Genomic DNA, 25,030 nt, shown 5'->3' on the forward strand with positions numbered 1-25,030 from the left:
AGGAAGAAAATAGAATCACTGTTGCCTCTTTTGGATATATACATTTCTTAACTGCTTTTAAACTATTTTATTTTTAGGAAAAAAATTTTAAATAGATAAAAATCTTCTATCTATATGTTAGCTTTTCATTTAGGGGCGTACACTTAAATTGCAGTCAATAAACACGTGATTTAATTTAAAAGTAACAAAATACTCAGCTTCCTAATAAAAAAGTTTGAAATTATTATGTATTTCTAGCTTTTTAAAAAGCAAAAAGCAGCAGAGGATGGTATAGAAAAAACATATATGCCATGCAGCCATTATGTACTACTGAGTACACTGCTTAGTAACTCTAGTACAGGAACTAACTTTTGAACTTCCACTTAAAACTTATTATGCTGTCAATGAAAAGAAGTTTCTTAAGGTCAGAGACATACTGATCTACAGAGCTATGGAGAAATAAAGTTGTTCACTTATTCAGTCATTTCTTCAACAAATGTTTCTAGAGCTCCTTACAAATATCAGGCTCCATAACCAATGAAATACCTACTCTCTAGAAGCTAAGATTAAAAGATACAGAAAGAAAGACATTAAATAAATTACTAAAATTGTGACAAGGACTATAAAGAGAAAGTATAAAGTAGGAGGACTACGTCAGGTCAGATCTGATCAAGGAAAATCTCTTAAGAAATGACATTTGGTAACTGAACAGTATGCTCAAGGACTTAGGGAAGTCAAGGAGAGAGTCTTCTAAGTAGAAGAAACAGAACCTGTAAAACCCAGAGAGGCAAGAAAAAATTTAGGTGTGTCTGATGAAGTGAAGGAAGTACATATAACGAGAAAAGAGGAAACAGAATGATATGAATATAGCACTGGGGATATGAGACTCTCATAAAGTAAAGATAAAGTTGTTCAACACTATTAAGCAGGAAGGTAAAATAAATTTACAAAGCAGAAACAGCATTGGAATGGTCTAAAGACCATGAAAATAAACATCGTGTTGAAAAAGTTTGTGAGAATATGAGAAAGAGGGTGGGATCTCAAATAGCAGATGGAGTCATTACTTCCATTTGATGCCTGGATTCATTTGAACACACTTAAATGTCAACGGTATGACACCAACAGAGAGAACAATGAAGGAGAGGGAAGTAACTGGTAGAGAAGGAACTCAGAGCTCAAGAAATTATTAGGCAACTCATCATCATTAGTCAGTATGTTATTTTCTCCAACAACACTTAATGCCTGATGGCAGAGTAAAGTCAGATAGATTTATCCAGAAGCAGAGTTCTTGCTGGTGAGTTCAGGGATGACTAGGACACTGAAAAGAGAGTAAGTGACAGATTTGAGTCTTAGATAAAGAAGAAAACAAAAACAGTAAAGGCCAATTCAAGCGTTCACTTCTGCTTCATGGGGTTTCCCTGGTGCCTCAGACGGTAAAGAATGCACCTGCAATGTGGGAGACCTGGGTTCGATCTCTGAATTGGGAAAAGCCCCTAGAGGAGGGTATGGCAACCTACTCCAGTATTCTTGACTGGAGAATCCCCAAGGACAAGAGGAGCCTGGCAGGTTTGACTATGCTAAAGCCTTTCACTGTATGGATCACAACAAACTATGGAAAATTCTTAAAGAGATAGAAATACCAGACCACCTTACCTGCCTCCTGAGAAAACTGTATGCAGGACAAGAAGCAACACTTAGAACCAGACATGGACAATGGACCAGTTCCAAACTGGGAAAGGAGTACGTCAAGTCTGTATACTGTCACCCTGCTTATTTAACTTACATGCAGAGTACATCATGTGAAATGCCAGGCTGGATGAAGCAAAAGCTGTAATCAAGATTATAGGGAGAAATATCAGTATCCTCAGATATGCAGATGACACTACCCTTATGGCAGAAAGTGAAGAGGAACAAAAAAGAGCCTCTTGAAGAAGACGAAAGAGTAGAGTGAAAAAACTGGCTTGAAACTCAACATTCAAAAAACTAAGATCATGGCATCCGGTCCCATGACTCAATGGCAAATAGATGGAGAAACAATGGAAACAGTGACAGGCTTCCTTTTCTTGGACTTCAAAATCACTGCAGATGGTGATTGCAGCCATGAAATTAAAAGAGGCCTGCTCCTTGGAAGAAAAGCTATGACATATTAAATATGCTATAAGCATATTAAAAAGCAGAGACATGACTTTGCAACAAAGGTCCATATAGTCAAAGCTATGGTTTTTCCAGTAGTCATGTATGGATGTGAGAGTTGGACCATAAAAAAGGCTAAGTCCCAAAGAACTCAGGGTTTTGAACTGTGGTGCTGGAGAAGACTCTTTAGAGTTCCTTGGACAGCAAGGAGATCAAACCAGTGAATCCTAAAGGAAATCAACCCTGAGTATTCATTGGAAGGACTGATGTTGAAGCTGAAGCTCCAATTCTTTGGCTGCTGCTGCTGCTGCTGCTGCTGCTGCTGCTAAGTCACTTCAGTCGTGTCCGATTCTGTGCGACCCCATAGACGGCAGCCCACCAGGCTCCCCCATCCCTGGGATTCTCCAAGCAAGAACACTGGAGTGGGTTGCCATTTCCTTCTCCAATTCTTTGGCTACCTGATGCAAAGAAGTGACTCATTGGAAAAGACCCTGATTCTGAGAAAGACTGAGGGCAGGAAGCAAAGGGAACGACACAGGATGAGATAGCTGATGGGCATCACTGATTCAATGAGTATGAGTTTGAGCAAACTCTGGGAGATAGTGAACGACTGGGAAGCCTGGTGTGCTGCAGTCCATGGGGTCGCAAAGAGCTGGATGCGACTAAGCAACTAAACAACAGAGTTCTTAATAAGGGCAATTAGGAGAAAGTAAGCAGAGGCAAGATGTCTGTTTTAGTTATTTCAAAGTTGGAAAATTTCTGATGATGGCCCACAATGTGCCTCTGCACGGGTGGAGATCAGTTCCAGAGCTAAATAGGTCAAGGAACTTTTCCACCAGGAGTGCCTTCTTTGCATAGGAACTTTCTTCTATGATGGTTTGTTGGCTGAGAACTAAACCAAGAAGACAGCCTGGGAAACCCCTCCTTCCTCCTTGCCCTACCAAGGCTAAGGAGAAAACAGAGTAGCACCTGAGAGAAAGGGAAGTCAAGGAATAGTGTGCTTGAGTCTGCTCTTGTTTTTCCAAACTGTTTTGAAAAACACTGATTCTTTTGTGATCTAGAGATCTCTTCAAGAAAATTAGAGATACCAATGGAACATTTCATGCAAAGATGGGCTCAATAAAGGATAGAAATGGTCTGGACCTAACAGAAGCAGAAGATATTAAGAAGAGGTGGCAAGAGTACACAGAAGAACTGTACAAAAAAGATCTTCATGACCAAGATAATCACAATGGTGTGATCACTCACCTCGAGCCAGACATCCTGGAATGTGAAGTCAAGTGCGCCTTAGAAAGCAAAACTACAAAGCTAGTGGAGGTGATGGAATTCCAGCGGAGCTATTTCAAATCCTGAAAGATGATGCTGTGTAAGTGCTACACGCAATATGCCAGCAAATTTGGAAAACTCAGCAATGACCACAGGACTGGAAAAGGTCAGTTTTCATTCCAATCCCAAAGAAAGGCAATGCCAAAGAATGCTCAAACTACCACACAATTGCACTCATCTCACACGCTAGTAAAGTAATGCTCAAAATTCTCCAAGCCAGGCTTCAACAATACGTGAACCATGAACTTCCAGATGTTCAAGCTGGTTTTAGAAAAGGCAGAGGAATCAGAGATCAAATTACCAACATCCGCTGGATCATCGAAAGAGCAACAGAGTTCCAGAAAAACCTCTATTTCTGCTTGATTGACTATGCCAAAGCCTTTGACTGTGTGGATCACAATGAACTGTAGAAAATTCTGAAAGAGATGGGAATACCAGACCACCTGACCTGCCTCTTGAGAAATCTGTATGCAGGTCAGGAAGCAACAGTTAGAACTGGACACGGAACAACAGACTGGTTCCAAATAGAAAAAGGAATACGTCAAGGCTGTATATTGTCACCTTGCTTATTTAACTTATATGCAGAGTACATCATGAGAAAAGCTGGGCTGGAAGAAACACAAGCTGGAATCAAGATTGCCAGGAGAAATAGCAATAATCTCAGATATGCAGATGACACCACCGTTATGGCAGAAAGTGAAGAGGAACTCAAAAGCCTCTTGATGAAAGTAAAAGAGGAGAGTGAAAAAGTTGGCTTAAAGCTCAACATTCAGAAAACAAAGATCATGGCATCTGGTCCCATCATTTCATGGGAAACAGATGGGGAAACAGTGGAAACAGTGTCAGACTTTATTTTTGGGGGCTCTAAAATCACTGCAGATGGTGACTGCAGCCATGAAATTAAAAGACGCTTACTCCTTGGAAGGAAAGCTATTTCAAAAGCAGAGACATTACTTTGCCAACAAAGGTCCATCTAGTCAAGGCTGTGGTTTTTCCAGTGGTCATGTACGGATATGAGAGTTGGACTGTGAAGAAAGCTGAGCGCCGAAGAATTGATGCTTTTGAACTGTGGTGCTGGAGAAGACTCTTGAGAGTCCCTTGGACTGCGAGGAGATCCAACCAGTCTATCCTAAAGGAGATCAGTCCTGGGTGTTCAGATGCTAAAGCTGAAATTCCAATACTTTGGCCACCTCATGTGAAGAGTTGACTCATTGGAAAAGACCCTGATGCTGGGAGGGATTGGGGGCAAGAGGAGAAGGGAACAACAGAGGATGAGATGGCTGGATGGCATCACTGACTTGAAGGACATGAGTTTGAGTGAACTCCAGGAGTTGGTGATGGACAGGGAGGCCTGGCGTGCTTCGATTCATGGGGTCGCAAATAGTCGGACATGACTGAGTGACTGAACTGAACTGAATTGCTTCTTTTGTTCAAACAGTATCTTCTACAGAAATACAAAAGATAAAACAGAAAAATAGAGGTGGAAGTGGAACGAGGGGCCCATTAAACTCCCCTTGACCATCCTCCCCCATCTTTGCCAGAAACCTTAGAGCACAAATTGCCTTTCTGTTCAAAGTGAACAAAAGAGTAAAAATGCCACACCTTCCTAAAATGCACTTCCTTGTTGGAGTCATTATGAATCATTAGGTTAAGATAGTATAGAGATCTATGAGCATAAACCTCCAGTAAATCAGGAAGAAATATTTTCACATCTCCCTTTCTATACTTACCAATAGGATCTATTTGTCCTTGCAGAAAAATCTGTATGCGCCCAAAGTTTCATTAGGCATTTTATGTATATACATGCATTTAATTATCTCAAGATTCTGGTAAATAAATCATATTATTTCCATTTTGCCAAACAAGAAGTTGAGGTCCAAAGAGGTCAAATAACTGGCCCACAGTTACAAAGCTATTAAGTGAAAGAGTCAGGACGCAAAGCATCTGATCCCAAAGCCCCAGAGTCCATTACATCACACTGCCTCCAAGTTCATAAATGTTACACTGTTCCTCCATTACCATTTATATATAAACTTCCCTGGCAAAAAAGCCCATAAAATGTTTTCTCATTAAAAAACATTAAAAGCAGCTCAATCCTTGAGAATTATCATGTCACTTTTAAAATCTAATAATAGCACAAAGCATAGCCATTGTAACAGGTCTCTGCTCAATCTATTTTCTTTTGGTAAATAATTATTCTCTTCACTGCTGTAAAAGTTGATGCTGCTAAACACTAAAGAGTGTTCTTTATGCACTGTTCTACATCTACATGATTATGAGGTTCTATCCCAGAGGTGAGGGTAAACCAGCAACATTAATCCAGAAAGGGTGGCTGGAGGTGAAATGACAACCACTAAAATATGGCTATATAAAACTAACAAAATTCATGGAAACAAATTTTGAGAAATCATCACTAAAAAACAAGACCATGAGAAAAAGGAGCCCAAGTTAATTTTAATTATTCTAGAGGAAAGTTGATTTTAATCAAGAGCTTCAGGGGAAAAAAAGTCAGATACATAACTAAGCAAAATAAAGGAAGTATGGATACATAACTAGGAAGTAAACACAAAAGAACTAACCGGCTAGGTTTTTCTTTTAATGCAGAACTATGGACCAAGTAGGAATAGCTGTCATTTTTTTACACTTGACTAGAGTAATAAGTGGAGAAGGCAATGGCACCCCACTCCAGTACTCTTGCCTAGAAAATCCCGTGGACAGAGGAGCCTGGTAGGCTGCAGTCCATGGGGCCGCGAAGAGTCAGACATGACTGAGCAACTTCACTTTCACTTTTCACTTTCCTGCATTGGAGAAGAAAATGGCAACCCACTCCAGTGTTCTTGCCTGGAGAATCCCAGGGATGGGGGAGCCTGGTGGGCTGCCGTCTCTGGGGTCGCACAGAGTCGGACACGACTGAAGCGACTCAGCAGCAGCAGCAGAGTAATAAATACATCTACTGAACTTTCAAAAATAATTCAAGTAAAATGAGGTCCTGGGATATCTCATTATCCACATAACTATTTCCAATAGTATTTCTTCTCAAAAGCATCATGAATTTAATCTTTTCATATTTGGAACATAGGAACAAGACAGTCAACTATGTATTATTAGCTGTAAATAGGAGACTGATCAAAATAATTAAAATTTATACAAATTCTAAAAAGAATTTATATTTGGCTTGAAATAAGACCTGTCTCCTCTGTAATCCATGAAAATACAATCTCAAAAATGTTCTACTCCATTTCTGATTAACACTAATACTATTTAGATATAGCACCAAAAGTGAAAGTGTTAGTCACTTGGTTATGTCTGACTTTGTGACCCTATGGACTGTAACCCAACAGGCTCCTCTGTCTATGAAATTCTCCAGGCAAGAATTACTAGAGTGGGTTGCCATGCTCTCCTCCAGAGGATCTTCCCAACCCAGGAATCGAACCCAGGTCTCCTGCACTGCAGGAGGATTCCTTACCATCTGAGCCACCAGGGAAGCCTAGGTATAGCCCTACTACTGTACAATACCTGACCACACTAAAGGGAGAGAGAGCTCCTCACATACCACAAACGAACTGCTTTGTAGATTATCAGCTTTCCAGAAAGTCCAAAACCGAATGAATTAAAATTTATACTCATTCATTCACTTATCATTCAACTATAGACTAAATGTTTACTATGTGTTCTGGCATTGTGGTTAAGTATGATGAATACATACTCTGGTGAACAAAACACCGATGTCTATTTCTTTTCAATGTAAACAGTGTTCCCTCAGAACAGAGCTTTCTTCTGCAAGAAAGTCACAAGTTTAAACTGAACTTGTGAGTTTAAAGACTACTTGGAAAGTCTTTACCCTTATTAAATTCAAGGACGCCTATAATTCACTTTCATAAGGATATGGATTATTTAAATCCTTCGATGGTCCCTTGGAGATCTGGGAAATATCACATGAAAAATAAAAACAAGACTGATTTTCATTTTAATGAGTAGTCACTGAAATTCTAGAGCATTGAGCTAGTGAAACCCAGATTTTAGAAACTATTTTAAGCATTTACATTTTATTCTCAAGGAGTCTGCTAAGATTTTTAGGTCACAGAAACTGCCTTTTCCTTTCAATTCTGACACTGTCCCTTTAGTATCCTCTATGAATACTAACATTTCATATTTCAACTCTCATGTTAGATATTCTGTATCTGTGGTAATTATTTTCTATACTCTGAAGAGCCAAAGGCCTCTCTTACCAACAATCTATATGCTTACATATTATTTTATATTTTCACTTACCTTCTGGACAATCTGCCTTTTTTCCATTTGATTAAGAACTTTAATCTTTCACTTGACTTTTAAAGTTTTTAATCTTTGTGGATACCAATATTGCTTTAAACACCCCCAAAATTAGAGAATTTCTTAATCTTCCTAGCAATAATGAAAGCCCTTTCTGTGTAATCTTACTGCATAATCTGACTTTAATGTAGCAATGATTTTAATTACCTTAACTGACTGCTTCTTTGGCCGAAGTTTCAAAACACAGTTGAACTCTCCACACACACTTCTCATTTCCATAAACAAGACCACCATTCATCCATTTACATAAACCAGAAAGCCAAGGATTGCCCTTAATTTCTCTCCTCTTTCTGCCTTACCTCTTCCCCCAGATTTACAAGCGGGCTAGTCTACTTTCAGTTCCTAGAATAAAGATTTTCATCTTGCCTTAGGGTCTATAAATATTTAACTGTGTCTACTAAAATAATACCCCGCTCCTATCAGTAAACCTAGTTCCTTCTCTTTTTTGAGGTTTCAACTTCAATGTCATCTCTTCAGAGACCACCATACCTAACAGAGTCCGGTCTCTGATACTCTCCATCTTCCTCCCCTTGTCTGTGCCCTTCACAGACATACTTTGACTAGCAACTACATCATTTGCCCGATTCCCTATTTATCTATATATGGCCCCCAGGAGAATGTAAGCTCCACGACAGCAAGAGCTACGTGAGCTATGTCTGCCTTACTCTTTATCTCCAGTTCTAAATACGCCTAGCCCTTATTAGATATTTAGTGAACATTTACTGAATAGATGAACAAAGATTAGAAAGTTTAGATGAAAACACACTGAGATGGTAGCCAGGTTCATAACACAATACCACTGTGGTAAACAAGACCACGGATGCCCAGAAGTCAAAGATCACTTTCTGAAGTTAAAAAGCCTTCCTTCTCATTCTCATCCGGATAACTTCAAATAGGTCTGTCAAGATCTGTAACAGCGGTCCTCAAAGTATGTTCCTGGATCAGCAGCATCAGGATCACAGTGTTTTTCCAGAATGATAGTTCTCTAAAAATGTTTACTGAATTCAACTGAACAGAGTTCCTATTATTACTTCGTTCTTTCTTTATGTGGATTTTCATGATTAACGGTGCTCTACGCCTTTTAAATTCGTGACTCAGACGTAATACACACTGTACGTACGTGCGTGTTAGTTGCTCTACATAGGTTTACACTATTCTGACTTCTTCTAATTTCTTTCACATTAGTTACAAATTACTAGCTTAGTTCTAATTCCCTTTATTTTGCTGTTTCATACAATCACAAAAGATGACAGATACAAAACACAATCTTGGTCTGTAAAAAGGCCGTATTTCTAAAGATCTCAATTTATCTAACAAAGAAGTAAAATTGAGAAATAAAATTAATTTGTGATTAAAATAGATGAATGGCAAGAATAATAAGGGTGTTTAAACAAACATTTCTCCATTTTCTCCTCAAAATAACAACAAAAAAATTCCCTTTTATATGACAAGAATAAAAACGCAGTCAGCCAATAGGATACTGCTGCTGCTGCTATGCTGCTAAGTCATTTCAGTCATGTCCGACTCTGTGCGACCCCAGAGACGGCAGCCCACCAGGCTCCCTCGTCCCTGGGATTCTCCAGGCAAGAACACTGGAGTGGGTTACCATTTCCTTCTCCAATGCGTGAAAGTGAAAAGTGAAAGGGAAGTCGCTCAGTCGTGTCCAACTCTTCGAGACCCCATGGACTGCAGCCTACCAGGCTTCTCTGTCCATGGGCTTTGCCAGGCAAGAATACTGGAGTGGGGTGCCATTGCCTACAACATATATAATCGCCCTAAATGTCCCAAATCAAAAGGACTGACTTTATGAAAATAGTTTTAAAAAACTCACTGTTTTTCAGTCAGGAAAATTTCTCTTTTTACTATGTTTATTTTTCAAACAAACTGTATGATTAGATGCCACAAAAAGATAAAAAGCTCATGATTTCTGATACATTTATGAAAGAATTACTAACAGAAAATGTCACAAGTTGTAATCTCATTTAGGTAATATTATTAACAATGTAAGGAACCACTAGAGTCTACTGTGAAAAAGTTAATCCATATATTCCAGAAAATATAGGATAAAAATGGAACTGGAAAAAAATGTCCATTTCTCCTATTTCACTCACCTCTATTCCAGTGGAATTTGGTGTTAAAAATTCATTCTAAGCAATAGAGCCCTGACAATTACAAATTCAGCTATATTATGGCTATTAAGGGCTTCCCTCGTAGCTCAGTCGGTACAGAATCTACCTGCAATGGGGGAGACCAGGGTTCAAATCCTGGGACAAGAAGATCCCCTGGAGAAGGAAATAGCAACCCACTCTAGTATTCTTGCCTGGAAAATCCTGTGGACAGAGATGCCTGGCAAGCTACAGCCCATGAGGGCACAAAAATTGGACACAACTTAGCAACTAAACCACCACCATCGCTATTAAATTTAAATCATATTCCATATCACTTTTTATAAACCTCAGTATAAGTAGCCTTCCACTCAAAAACATTTATTCGTATAACTGAAAAATGTACACAGATAACTTGTCAGTTTCTAAGTGGACACAACTGGCACAAATGATTATTAACCCTGAATTAAAACCAAAAAAAACTTCATTACTGACTGTCCAAAGATTATAGAAAACTCTCAAACGAAAACCTAAAATCATATTTTAGATTAAATGTTAATATATTTATGGTAAGCCTTCATTAGCGCTCAGCATTAATCCTTTTAATATCAAGAAAACAAACAAATAAGAAAAGCTTCCTTGGTCCTTATTCTTTGCTCAAAATATGCTTAATTATACGTCAAAGCTGACTTACCACTATACAACCTACATAGAAATGTGCTATGACTGTACTATGACTCTATTATACTGCTTTATCCAAAATCCACCTTTTAGATGAATTATTTGTTAGTCTCTTTTTTATTTTTCAGACCCAGTGGCATTCCTTTATTCTTTGAAGATTCTTTATAAGGTAGATTCTACCTTATAAGGTTTATTGACTACACCTGAGTGTCAAGCACTGAACTAAGCTCTTTATTGACTTTATTTAATGATCACAGTAATTCTTACCTAAAAATGTAGGTACTATTACCATTTCATTTTACATAAGAAAAAAACTGAGTCTATAAAAAAAAAGGTTCTTTACTCAATATAAAGGATGGTAAAGGATGAACTTCAACCTTGGTCTATGTGGGACCAAAGTCGATGGTGCTCTTAACTATTTTCCCTCCACATTTTCTGTCTCCTTTTTAGTTGCTTTACTTCTCCCTCACCCCTTCAATATCTTCTACTGTTTATTTCTATCCCTGTTTCTTTAGTAAGCTCATATATCTTAACAATTTCAACATGATCATACAGACAAGAGTCTAAAAATCTATACTTTGGTCCTTTCAATTTACTGCTGTATTTCTAATTCCCAAAGGACTATATTCACCTATATAACCTAATATTATCTTCAAATTCAGCACAGATGATTTCCAAAGTCCTTTACAACTTAATTTCACACACACAAAAAAACCAGCCATCTTAGTCCTCATCCAAGTGATTGTTTCTGTCCATGGAAACACTGTTCTTCTATGTTCTTATTCCCTTCATTCTCTGTATTAAACTAAAATCTATTGCTTTTCCCCCAGGTACGCCTTGTGGATCTGAATTTTCTATTTCATTCCTACTACCACAATCTCATAATACTCAACCTACCCTGCCTTTCTGCCCCCTTCATGCTCACCATCACAGAAGGATCTCCCCAAAATACAATTTGTATCAAGTCATTCTGTTTGAGAAATCTATGTAGACACTCAAGTGTCTACAGCATAAAAACAACACGGCTTTCAAAGACCTCCTTAATCCAACCCCAGGTCACTAACGGCCACTACTGTGTGCCTTCCACTGTCATTAGGCTGCTGTCTTTACTCTTCCCCAGTCTCCTAGGCTCTCTGCCTCAGGGAGCACCCCACCACCTATCCATTCCCTTCAGCCTCTCACTGTCTTCCACATGTCTTGAATGCAGCCCACTCCACATAGGCTCACAGGTGTTTCCAAACAGAAAACACACAGCTACAGTCAGGAAATGTGGGTTCCAACCCTGGTTCTGACATGACCCAGGAGTGTGACTCTGGGTAGATTTTTGAGGTAACTAGTCCAGACTGCTATTTCTTCATCAGTAAAATGAGAAGCTGAATTAAACTATAAAAATTTTTTTGGTTTTAAAATTATTTAACTCCAACAATATTCACTGTCTTATTATTTTAATGCTTAATCATATATTATAGGTGTTATTTAATCTTCCTTACTAGATTATGAACTTCCCAAGGATAAAAATTATGTTTTCAATATATTTGCAAACTCAACAAGACACAGCATAGTGTTGATAAATAGATCCTTAATAAATACTTGTCACTAATTAACTCTTTCAGGGTAACTAATACCCTTTAAGTAATAAAACCTTAAAATAATTTCATAATTTTCAAAATCATGAAATCAGGGTATGAGAAGAAGTTTATATTTTTCCTTTACTTTTCTTCTGTTTTCTTCAATTAATTTAAGAAGCAAAAGATAAAACAGGATCTGAGAATTTATTTTTTAGGAAGCCCATAGTAATGTATTTGCTAATGCTTAATTATAACCAGTATTTCAGAAAATAGCTCTGTGAAAAGAGAGGTAAACTATAGCCCAGCTTTTTCAGGAACTTCTATAGCAAAACACTGTTCATTTTATATTGGTTCCTTTCAATTATTCTGTTTCTGGGATTATAAAATTACACATATAAACATGGAGACAATATTACACTTTAAAACTTGGTTACTTTGTATCCCTTTAACATAGAGTATCTGAAATTCATATGTCTCTGGTCTAGGTGCATTATAGAATACCACGCAACTGAAGGATTAAGACATACAATATTGCGTTTTTGAACTCTTAGGAATGGGAGATATTTCTCTGAATACATTCTGGTGACTGCTTTCATCAATTAACTGTACCTGACCCCCTCTGAGAAAAAGCCAGGGCATCAAACTTTGTGTTAAAATCCTATTATCAAACCAGTTCTCCTTAAGGTTACTAGAAAAAGCAGAACCAACTACAAAAACTATAACTACAACTACTTATCTAGGCTAGAAAGCACACTTCCCTAGTGGCTCGGGTGGTAAAGAATCTGCCTGTAATGCTGGAGATCCAGGTTTGATCCTTGGGTTGTGAAAATCCCCTAGAGAAGGGAATAGCCATCCACTCCAGCATTTTTGCCTAGAGAATTCCACAGAGTGGCATGTTACAGTCCACGGGAGTCAGACACTACTGAGACACTTCCAGCACTTTTCAGCTAGAAAACTGCCATAGAGGCTGTATTTCCTGGTACCATAATTTCAAGTGCTTCTTAGGAATTAGAATGGTACAATATTTTCAGAGACAGGAACTCAAAAAAAAGGCACCGTTATCCATATTATGTTGTTCAGTTGTTCAGGCATATCTGACTGTTTGCAAGCGCATGGACTGCAGCACGCCAGGCTTCCCTGTCCTTCCCCATCTCCCGGAGCTTGCTCAAACTCATGTCCATCGAGTCAGTGACGCCATCCAACTATCTTATCCTCTGTAGTCCCCTTCTCCTCCTGCCCTTAATCTTTCCCAGCATCAGGGTCTTTTCTAATGAGTCAGTTCTTCCCATCAGCTGGCCAAAGTATTACAGCTTCAACTTCAGCATCAGTCCTTCCAGTGAATATTCAGGATTGATTTCCTTTAGAACTGACTGGTTTGATCTCCTTGCTGTCTGAGGGATTCTCAAGTGTCTTCTCCAGCACCACAGTTTGAAAGCATCAATTCTTCAGCACTCAGCCTTCTTTGCGGTCCAACTCTCATAACCATACATATACTGGAAAAACCACAGCTTTGACTACATGGACTTTGTGGGTAAAGTGACGTCCCTACTTTTTAATATGCTGTCTATGTTTGTCATAGCTTTACTTCTAAGGAGCAAACTTTACATGTTAATTTCAAAAGTCATAAATTTATATGCCAATTTAGGAAATCATTTAGGCTGCAAAGAGTCAGACATGACTGAGCAACTGAACTGAAATAGGAAATCATAAATATGCACTTATAAGTGAATAAATGTGCATATGCAAACATATTAACAAACATTTGGGGATATCTTCAGGTAGTACAGCACAGAGTTCACTTATAAGACTTTACTGTATTCTATTTTACTGTATTTACTGTATTTACTATATAACTTTACTGTATTTTATTTAATATGTGATACTTTTACAATAATTTTATAAGTAATTCAAACATTTGATATAACCACCTACTTTAGAAAAATATTTAAATACGTTTTCTTTATTTTCAATATTACTAAAAATGATAGAATCTTAGATGTGGAAGAGAACCTAGAGTCACAGCATCAGTCCTTCCAGTGAATATTTGGGATTGATTTCCTTTAGGATTGATTGGTTTGATCTCCTTGCCAACTCTTATCAGAAACTAAATTTACTGGCACCTTCATCTCGAACTTCCCAGTCTCCAGAACTACTAGAAATAAATATCTGTTGCTTCGGCCAGCTTTAGCAAACTAATATATATGTACATAAGACCTATAAGAATAGCTAATTAGTAATAAGAGGCACTTCATGGCAAACAGTGGAGAAGGCAATGGCAACCCACTCCAGTACTCTTGCCTGGGAAATCCCATGGATGGAGGAGCCTGGTAGGGTGCAGTCCATGGGGTCACACAGAGTCGGACATGACTGAGCAACTTCACTTTCACTTTTCACTTTCATGTACTGGAAAAGGAAATGGCAACCCACTCCAATATTTTTGCCTGGAGAATCCCAGGGATGGGGGAGCCTGGTGGGCTGCGATCTATGGGGTTGCACTGAGTCAGACGCGACTGATGCGACTTAGCAGCAGCAGCAGTAACAGCATGGCAAATAGATGGGGAAACAGTGGAAACAGTGACAAACTTTATTTCCTTGGGCTCCAAAATCACTGCAGATGGTGACTGCAGCCATGAAATTAAAAGACACTCCTTGGAAGAAAAGTTATGACCAACCTAGATATCATATTCAAAAGCAGAGACATTACTTTGCCAACAAAGGTTCGTCTAGTCAAAGCTAGGGTTTTTCCAGTGGTCATGTATAGATGTGACAGTTGGACTATAAAGAAAGCTGAGTGGTGAAGAATTGATGCTTTTGAACTGTGGTGTTGGAGAAGACTTGAGAGTCTCTTGGACTGCAAGGAGATCCAAACAGTCAATCCTAAAGGAAATCAGTCCTGAATATTCACTGGAAGGACTGATGCTGACGCTGAAGCTCCAATACGTTGGCCATCTGACGCAAAGAACTGACTCATTTGAAAAGACCCTGATGCTGGGAAAGATTGAAGGTGGGAGGAGAAGGGGACAACAGAGGATGACATGGTTGGATGGCAACACCAACTTGATGGACATGAGTTTGAGTAAACTCCAGAGTTGGTGATGGACAGGGAGGCCTGGCGTGCTGCAGTCCATGGGGTCACAAAGAGTCAGACATGACTGAGCGACTGAACTGAACTGAACATTTACCAAAACTATGATATGGTCAACTGTATTCCTAGTGAAGACTGTCCTTAGAGCCAAGCAACAAAACCGGGGAGCTTGATGAACAGGGTATTTTAATGGCCTGAAATGTCCTTCTCACCACAGGCAACTCCCCCAACAATGGAAGTAGATTATTCAGACTTTCCTGAGTTAAATTTCCTCTCCTCATGCACTGACAATTATAGTTCTTGTCTCAGAAATCTCTCCGAGCTTCAGCAGTACAAAGCCACTTCATCAGCTTCAAAGCAGTACATACTTCTTTAAATATGTTGATAAACTGAAGAAGTTAGAAGCTACAAACTAAGATAAATATTGACTTTATCAGTGACTTTCCATATTTTAGCCATGATTCATTTTGTGTACACAGAAGATAACTCTCAGAGGGTAAAGTATTTTCTTCATTTCCAAGTTTGTAGGGAGTGCTTCAGTCTAGCCTCCAAGAACTTTAAAGATTTCAGCATTCAGACTGCAACTCTTGTTCATTCTAGTTTACAAGAGTATGTTATAACTTATTAAGTGGTTGTATAATATGTAAAATGTTGTATTTGATCTGTACAACATAACCCCTTCTAAGAATGTATATACTTTTCCCCCACAAAATTATAAAAGTGAGTTTCTTAGTAAGCAGTAAAGCCCAGAAAAACACTCATTTTTTTTTTACTACTTCATATATTATGAGTAAATAAATGAAGCATCCCAAAATTTCCTTGAAATAAAGATATCTGTGGTCATTTGTAAACAATGACAGTTAGCTTTTATAATCAAAGTTTTCTTTTCTTTTTTAAAATAAATTTATTAATTTTAATTGGAGGCTAATTATTTTACAATATTGTATTGGTTTTGCCATACATCAACATATAATCAAAGTTTTAAAAGCTAGACAGGTACTAGTTAACTTACTGTTTTCATTTCATTAGCAGTCATGACAAGAAGATTTTATAACATGGGTATACTCATTAGGACTTTTTCTAAATTAATGAAATTTCATCACAGATCTACCCAAAGCTTTGTACAAACCATATCTATTTCCCACACTTACTTGGAGACAGAGGGAAACTTAATCAGTAATTTAAAATACAGACTAACCCACAGTTTGTTTCTATTAGTAAGAGAAAATAGAGTAATCTCAATCAGCCCTTGTGTAGCTATAAACCCATAACTTTAGTGGGAGGAGTCATTTACTCACATACAAGACATAACCAAAAACTTAAATTTCATTCAAACAGAAACTGGGTGTTTTTTTTTCTTTGTACATCATTTAGTTTCTGAATTAAAATAAATACATCATTTAATCTATCTTAGAAAACACAGAAAGTATTCTATACCACCACCCCCGCCTCCCTGCAAAAATGGTTTTAAAAGTAAAATAGCACTATTTGGTGAAAGTAATCTCTAGTTCAAGAATGTAATGTCACAAAATAACCCAACCATAAACTACAGATTATTCACAAAATAATTAAGACCTTCTCCTCACATTGGTTCAAGGGTTTTTTGTTTAGTGTGTGTGTGTTTATTTATTATAAGATGGTTTCAAGAAGAAAAAAACAACATTTAAAAAATAAAACTTAGGAAGATACTGTAAAAAGATCTAAGCAGACCGCTAGATAAGACATTCTAACAGATATGTTCTATCTTTTGACATTAAAAGCATTTGTATATATCTTGATTGCTGTATTATTTCAAAATTTCTCACTGAAGTAAATAATTATTTCCCTTTAACTGATTCTTTAAGTAAAAAGATTCCTCTTTTCTTATCTTAACCTCTGAAGAAGTGGTAAGGGTCCCATTGTGGCAGAGATTTCTAGGAATTAAGGGAGGAGTATAAGTTGGCCAGAGTGGAACATGACTGAGTGACTAAGCAGGAAACACAGGTTTGATCCCTGAGTCGGGAAGAGCCCCTGGAGTAGGAACTGGCAACCCACTCCAGTATCCTGCCTGGAAAATTCCATGGACAGAGGAGCCTGGCAGGCTACAGTCCATGGGGTCTTAAAGAGTTGGATGCAATTTAGCAATTCAGCAACAACATGAGCAGCCAAATTGCTATCAATGCCTGGCCCCCTCACTCCAACAACGGTTGCTCAATTTTTGTCACACACACACACACACGCACACACACACAGAAGGGGCGCGAGGCAGGGGAAGATGAGTGACTATGGAGGCAAGGTGCTGCATCTAAAACAGATGCTCCAGCTTAGATCCTACAAGGTGTCCTCCATGCGATAATGAAACACCGATTCGGACACGCACTAGCATCTCTTCCAAAAGACGCATGCTTCTTAAGTCTCAGGGAGATTTGATGACAGCGTACAGACTGTCCTTTCAGATATCAAGGTGCACATTTTTGCTGCTCATTATACTGCTGTGATATCCATACTTTAAAGTCTAACCAAAATCAGTTCTAAATTACCCAACTTCAATTATGGAGAATGATGAACATACATAATCCATCCAGCTGGGCTTGGGCATGGTTACTCTCCACCTCCAACAAATACATTATTTCTTAGAGCAAAGAAATTTACCAAAAAAAAGCTACTAGGTTAGATCACAGCCTATATGGATATCTAATTATAGAGACAATGGCTACCAAAGCTCAACTAAAATTGTAAACATACACACTATATGTAAGATACATATATATCTTACATACAAGATACAGTTGACACTGTATATACTGTATATACATTTATATCTATATGTATGTCACTAAATGAGAACTGCTTTGCATATGTTTGGTCCAGGTAAATTATTTTACACAGAAATTTCCAGGTGTTTAAAGCAATTTGAAAAGGTTCTCTAAAATAATCAAAAACCACAATTGCTCATAAACCTGAAAAAGAGTATCTAGGTCATCTATTTCAACTGTCTACACCAAGAAACATTTTTTTGACTGATTTTATCCAACTGCCATGGGATCAACTGTTGTCACTGTAACTCAGTACAAACAGGGACTTCAGTCGTTAGATATACTCTGGTTCAGAATTATAAGGTCATTAATGTGACCCTGGGGAAATCATACCTTTTTTTTTTTTATCAGACTCTGAATTTATAAAATAAGGATTAAAATGTTCCATAGAAGACAAAGAGAAAATAAAACAGTTAAAATTCACTGGGTCCTCATAAAGTTGTCTTTGTCATAATAACAGCAACAAAAAATGAAAGACAATGATATCGGCTAACTTAAGATTTGGTTCTGATTATCACTTTCTAACCATGACTAACTATGCTAGTCACTTAACCACCTTTCAGCTTTCTCTCATCTATTAATCTTTTTTACTTTTTTTTTTTTAATTTTTTAAATTTTAATATCTTTAATTCTTACAGGCGTTCCCAAACATGAACCCCCCTCCCACCTCCCTCCCCATAACATCTCTCTGGGTCATCCCTATGCACCAGCCCCAAGCATGCTGCATCCTGCGTCAGACATAGACTGGCGATTCAATTCTTACATGATAGTATACATGTTAGAATGTCATTCTCCCAAATCATCCCACCCTCTCCCTCTCCCTCTGAGTCCAAAAGTCCGTTATACACATCTGTGTCTCTTTCCCTGTCTTGCATACCGGGTCGTCATTGCCATCTTCCTAAATTCCATATATATGTGTTAGTATACTGTATTGGTGTTTTTCTTTCTGGCTTACTTCACTCTGTATAATCGGCTCCAGTTTCATCCATCTCATCAGAACTGATTCAAATGAATTCTTTTTAACGGCTGAGTAATACTCCATCGTGTATATGTACCACAGCTTTCTTATCCATTCATCTGCTGATGGACATCTAGGTTGTTTCCATGTCCTGGCTATTATAAACAGTGCTGCGATGAACATTGGGGTACATATGTCTCTTTCAATTCTGGTTTCCTCGGTGTGTATGCCCAGCAGTGGGATTGCTGGGTCATAAGGTAGTTCTATTTGCAATTTTTTAAGGAATCTCCACACTGTTCTCCATAGTGGCTGTACTAGTTTGCATTCCCACCAACAGTGTAGGAGGGTTCCCTTTTCTCCACACCCTCTCCAGCATTTATTGCTTGTAGATTTTTGGATCGCAGCCATTCTGACTGGTGTGAAGTGGTACCTCATTGTGGTTTTGATTTGCATTTCTCTAATAATGAGTGATGTTGAGCATCTTTTCATGTGTTTGTTAGCCATCCGTATGTCTTCTTTGGAGAAATGTCTATTTAGTTCTTTGGCCCATTTTTTGATTGGGTCGTTTATTTTTCTGGAATTGAGCTGCATAAGTTGCTTGTATATTTTTGAGATTAGCTGTTTGTCAGTTGCTTCATTTGCTATTATTTTCTCCCATTCAGAAGGCTGTCTTTTCACCTTGCTTATATTTTCCTTTGTTGTGCAGAAGCTTTTAATCTTAATAAAGTATTAACATTCATAATACATACATAGTTAGAAACATCAGTGGTATAATGTGTGAAAACACTTTAAAACAAAAAAGAAAGGTTCGATGCATGATACAGGATGCTCCGGGCGGGTGCACTGGGATGACCCAGAGGGATGGTATGGGGAGGGAGGTGGAAGTGGGGTTCAGGATGGGGAACATGTGTGTACCCGTGGAGGATTCATGTTGATGTATGGCAAAACCAATACAATATTGTAAAGTAATTAGCCTCCAATTAAAATAAATAAATTTATATTTTCAAAAAAAACAGAATCACAGATATAGGAAACAAACTTCTGGTTACCAAAGGGGAGAGGGAAGGAGGGGAAGGACAAATTAGGAGTATGGGACTAACAGATACAAACTACCATATATAAAATAGATAAACAACAAGGATATACAGCATAGCATGGGGAATTGATTATATCCAACATCTTGTAATAACCTGTAATGGAATATAATCCACAAAAATACTGAATCACAGTGCAAAAAATAAATAAATAACACAAAAAAGAACACATATGTGAATTACTATCATTTATTGTTATAAGTATAATAATGAGATTGGAAGTTTTTTTAATACTTTACTAAAATGTGTAATATAAATGGGGCTTCCCATGTGGCACTAATGGTAAAGAATACACCTGCCAATGCAGGAGATATAAGAGAGGTGGGTTTGATCCCTGAGTCAGGCAGATCCCCTGGAGTAGGAAACGCCACCCCACTTCAGCATCCTTGCCTGGAAAACTCCTTGGGCAGAGGAGCCTGGCAGGCTACACAGTCCATGGGGTCACAAAGAGTTGGACACGATTGAGCAACTGAGTACAGTAATATAAACGATGGATTCTTCACCACAGTATTTTGACCACTGCCTGATTCACTTTACTACAACAACAAAATTTTAAATCTTTCAACTTTTCTCAAAATTGGATTTATTTTTCTTTATTTTATGACTCAAACATTTCTTAACTCCAGTATTCAACATTTTAAAATCAATACATATGTATTAAATTCCAAATATGTACAAGGTACCATCTCATAATCATTTACTAAGAGGCTCATCAAACTGTGGAATGCCAAGGCTTTTTCCTTTCTTCATTTTTTCCTCTTGGATTTACATTCAATTTAAGTGGTAACTTTACCTGAGATTCCCTCTACCCCAACCACTTAAGAAAGAAGAAACTAAATTTATTCAGCTCCTATTATACACTCGGCACTACATTTACATCTATATTATCTTAGACAATCCTTACAACAACCATAGGAGACAGGTACTCACATCCCATTTTAGAAATTTAAAAAAAAAGATAACCACCACAGCAGAGAACAAACTTAAACCACGTTTGCTGAATGCAAAGCCTACGATCTTTCTATTAAGTTAGCACTTTCCAGACTTTCAGATTTCATAAACCAGAACAACACACACACACACACACACACATAAACACACACCACTGGTGGTCCTCATGTGGTTAGCAACATTTTCCTTCTAAGAATTTATATGTATTTTAAGTCCTACTATCTACCATCAGCATTACTGTATAAGAGAGAAGGATATTAACATTTAACAAAAAGGAAAAGAAAGACAATCTCAGAAGAAGCAAGCCTTCTGAAGAAAGAATAGTTGACAATCTTACAGATATTTTCACCACAGAACAGGCCCGCCGACTGGCAAGAGAGAGTAAATGCACTGAAGCGAGCTGCTTCCCCCAGGAGTGAAACGGAACCTAAACCAGTGCCCTACTCACTTTCCTGAACTTCAGCACAAAGTGAAAAGAACGCATGTTTCCTAGACTAAAGCCATGGGCTTTCACAAAGTTCTTATGCTTCAAGACTCTGAGGACAAAGACAATTTCAGAGGCTTAAAAGTACGTTAAAGAAGCTCCGATATCAAGAGATCAACATCCGCAGTATTATTATGTATTTTCACAGAGAGCAGTCCTTCTTACAGGTTTTTTCCTTCAAACAAAATCTTTATATCTGAAGCAATCGAAAGAATGGTTAAAGAATGCAGATCTATTACCTCACACTGACTAAGAGACTCATCCATCTTCAGGTGCTTTCCTGTCTTTCCAGCCTTATCTATCACACTTAATTAAAGAGTGCAAGGACCTTGTCTTTCTCATGTTTTGAGCCAGGATCTGATATTAGGATGCTAAGTTACCATTTGAGGGTCAGTATACAATGAATTGACTAGCTCAATGCCAGAAAAAGTATGAAATATAAATAAGTGAATTTAAACTAAATTTTCATTTTTAAAAAATTCATAGTTTGTCCTTCAACAGTGACCAAGGGAAAAATCAAAATAAATCTGAGACACATATAACCTAAGTACTATAATCTCTTCCATACTCTATTTCTTTTTTATTTTAATTGGAGGCTAATTACTTTACAATATTGTGGTGGTTTCTGCCATACATTCACATGAGTCAGCCATGGGTGTGCATGTGTTCCCCATCCTGACCCTCCCATCCACCTCCCTCCCCTTCTGATCCCTCAGGGCCATCCCAGTGCACCAGCCCTGAGCACCCTGTCCCCATCTCTTCCATACTCTATCTCTAATTCATCTATTCACGAGGCAGAGGACAGGATCAAGAGTCTAAGGAGGGAAGCAGACAGACAGAGGAAGACAACTTGCTATCTGCTGTCCAATGGCACTTGGAACTGACATATAATTCATTACCATTTAAGAGCAAAGTTGGACCATAAAGAAAGCTGAGAGCCAAAGAATTGATGCTTTTGAACTGTGGTGTTGGAGAAGACTCTTGAGAGTCCTTTGGACTGCAAGGGGATCCAACCAGTCCATCCCAGAGGAAATCAGTCCTGAGTATCCAGTGAAAGCTGATGCTGAAGTTAAAGTTCCAATACGATGGCTACCTGATACGAACAACTGATGGAAAAGACCCTGATGCTGGGAAAGGTTGAAGGCAGGAGGAGAAGGAGATGACAGACGATGAGATGGTTGGATGATGTCACCGAGTGGAAGGACATGAATTTGAGTAAGCTCCAAGAGTTGGTGATGGCCAAGGAAGCCTGGTGTGCTGCAGTCCACGGGGTCGCAAAGAGTTGGACACAACTGAGCGACTGAACTGAATTGAATCTATCAGACATCACATTAGGTACTTTACAGCCTCCAATCCCTGCTCCATCATTATTCCATCCTGAATTGTCCTAAAAGTCTTAAGAAAGGAGCATACTCACTAGACACCTGAAAATTCTAAATGATCACTTGGCAATAAAGTTCAAAGTTTTATGAAATAATACTTTTATGCCAACAATATTAGGCAAATCCTCTCTTTTAGGGATTAAAGAGCATCCTGATTGCTTTACTACATTTTATATGGTGCAATTGGGTTAGGCATCTACATTTCTCAAAGCAATCTACATTTCTGCCTATAGTAAACATCTACATTTCTCAAATTTTATACATATATATAATATCCTGATCTTGTCAGTGATTCCCTTTAAGGTCATAATACAATGTTATTGAAATAATCTACTCATACAGAAAATGAAATGCCTTCTAACTGGTTGGGTTTTTTGTTTAAGCTACAAGGGAGGTAAATCTTTGTGGGTAACAGATATAGGTTTTCATCTTACTGAATTTAGTCACTATATATAGTCTTCCCCTGACTCAGACTATCCATTTCTTTTTTCACTCACATTTTAAGGCCTAATTCAAATATATACTCCACAGCAAACACGTCCCTATGAATCTATATAAAATCAGTACCACACATGGTATGTCAGACTGCACTATGAATAAACCTCCCTAATTCAACACTTATTTGTAAGTTTCTAGTATGTCAGGCACCATTTTAGGTGTTTAACATATTTTCCAATTAAGTGTATTGTTTCCAAGCCTTTATTATACCCAAAAGAAAAACCTGAATATACATTTCTATCCACTCAGCACCTATCACAGAGCTTGGTACATCAAGCTTTTTGAATAAACATTCATACTTTATTAAGAATGTACATTTTAGGAAAATTACTCAGTCATTAAAAAAAAGAATGAAATACTACCACTTGCAGCAGTCTGGATAGACCTAGAGGATATTATGCTCAGTAAAAGAAGTTGCGAAGAGTTGGACATGAGGAGGCTGAACAACAACAAGAAAAATGAGCCAGACAGAGAAAAACAAATACTGTGTAGTATCACTTATACATGGACTCTAAAAAACAATACAAATGAATGTATACGCAAAACGCAAACCGACTCACAGATACAGAAAACAAACGTGGTTACCAAAGGGGAGGGAAAAGTGAGGAGGGACAAATAGGTGTTTGGGGATTAACTGATACAAACTACTTTATGTAAAGCAGATAAGCAACAAGGATATACTGTATACACAGGGAATTATACCCACTGTCTTATAATAACCTAAAATGGAATATAGCCTGCAAAAATATTGAATGACTATGTTCTCACCTGCAACTAATACTGTGAATCAACTATACTTCAGTTAAAAAAAAGACTGCACATTCTGTTAACAGAAATATACAACTGCATTTGTCTAAAATATAAGGGCTATAATTTGATCAGAATCTTCAAGTTTTATTATTCTAGTGCAAAATTTGGTTCTTGATTTTCTTCAAAAATGAAATTTATATAAATATTTGCTTAGCTTAAACATGTTTTCTACATGTCATATCCTCATTTCTGACCTTTTTCCCATTTTATATAGAAAATCAACTGCTGAAATAATTTTGTCTCTAAATCAGAGAGGGTTATACACATTAAACGCTTTGTTAAATTGGAGTCAGACCTGTGTTCAAATCTCAGCTTTGCTGACTCAGTAGCCATATGATCCTGCTCAGTTTCTTCATTTATAGAATGGAGATAATATATATTTCACAGAGTTACTGGCAAGAGTAAATCAGATGAAATGTTTTAAGCAAGGGCACATACTTAACATTCAGGAAATAGGCAGCTGCTGTTCCTATCATATAGATTTGTCCCTAACTCAGCAATGACTACAGTCTTACTTTAAACCAGTGGTACTCAAACAGATGTGTCTAACAAAGAACACAAAAAATACTTGTACAACTTATAAAAATATAGCCTATATCCCATACCTCATTCTGAGATTTATTGTTTGTAGAAGGAGAGAGGAGTAAGGCACAGGCACACAGAGTTAGAAAACGACCTTCCAATGACTTTGAAAACACTATTTTAAATATTAAATTTATTAAACCTTTCATGAGTCCATCCGCAACTCCATTTAGTAATAGCCAAAATCTTGGATTTGTTAACATGCAAAATTTGAATTTTCTATTTACCATTAGACATATTTTGTTCAATAAAATAGTTGTTTATACA

The 25,030-nt window shown here is 37.7% G+C and overlaps 1 protein-coding gene across 4 annotated transcripts in view; it reads right to left on the reverse strand.

Annotated features, from left to right (window-relative positions):
• Nucleotides 1-25,030, reverse strand: part of COMMD10 (COMM domain containing 10) — a 180,467-nt gene that overhangs the window by 97,542 nt on the left and 57,895 nt on the right. The window lies entirely within an intron of this gene.

The sequence above is a fragment of the Ovis aries genome, chromosome 5, assembly GCF_016772045.2.
Source record: "Ovis aries strain OAR_USU_Benz2616 breed Rambouillet chromosome 5, ARS-UI_Ramb_v3.0, whole genome shotgun sequence".
NCBI classification, from domain to species: domain Eukaryota; kingdom Metazoa; phylum Chordata; class Mammalia; order Artiodactyla; family Bovidae; genus Ovis; species Ovis aries.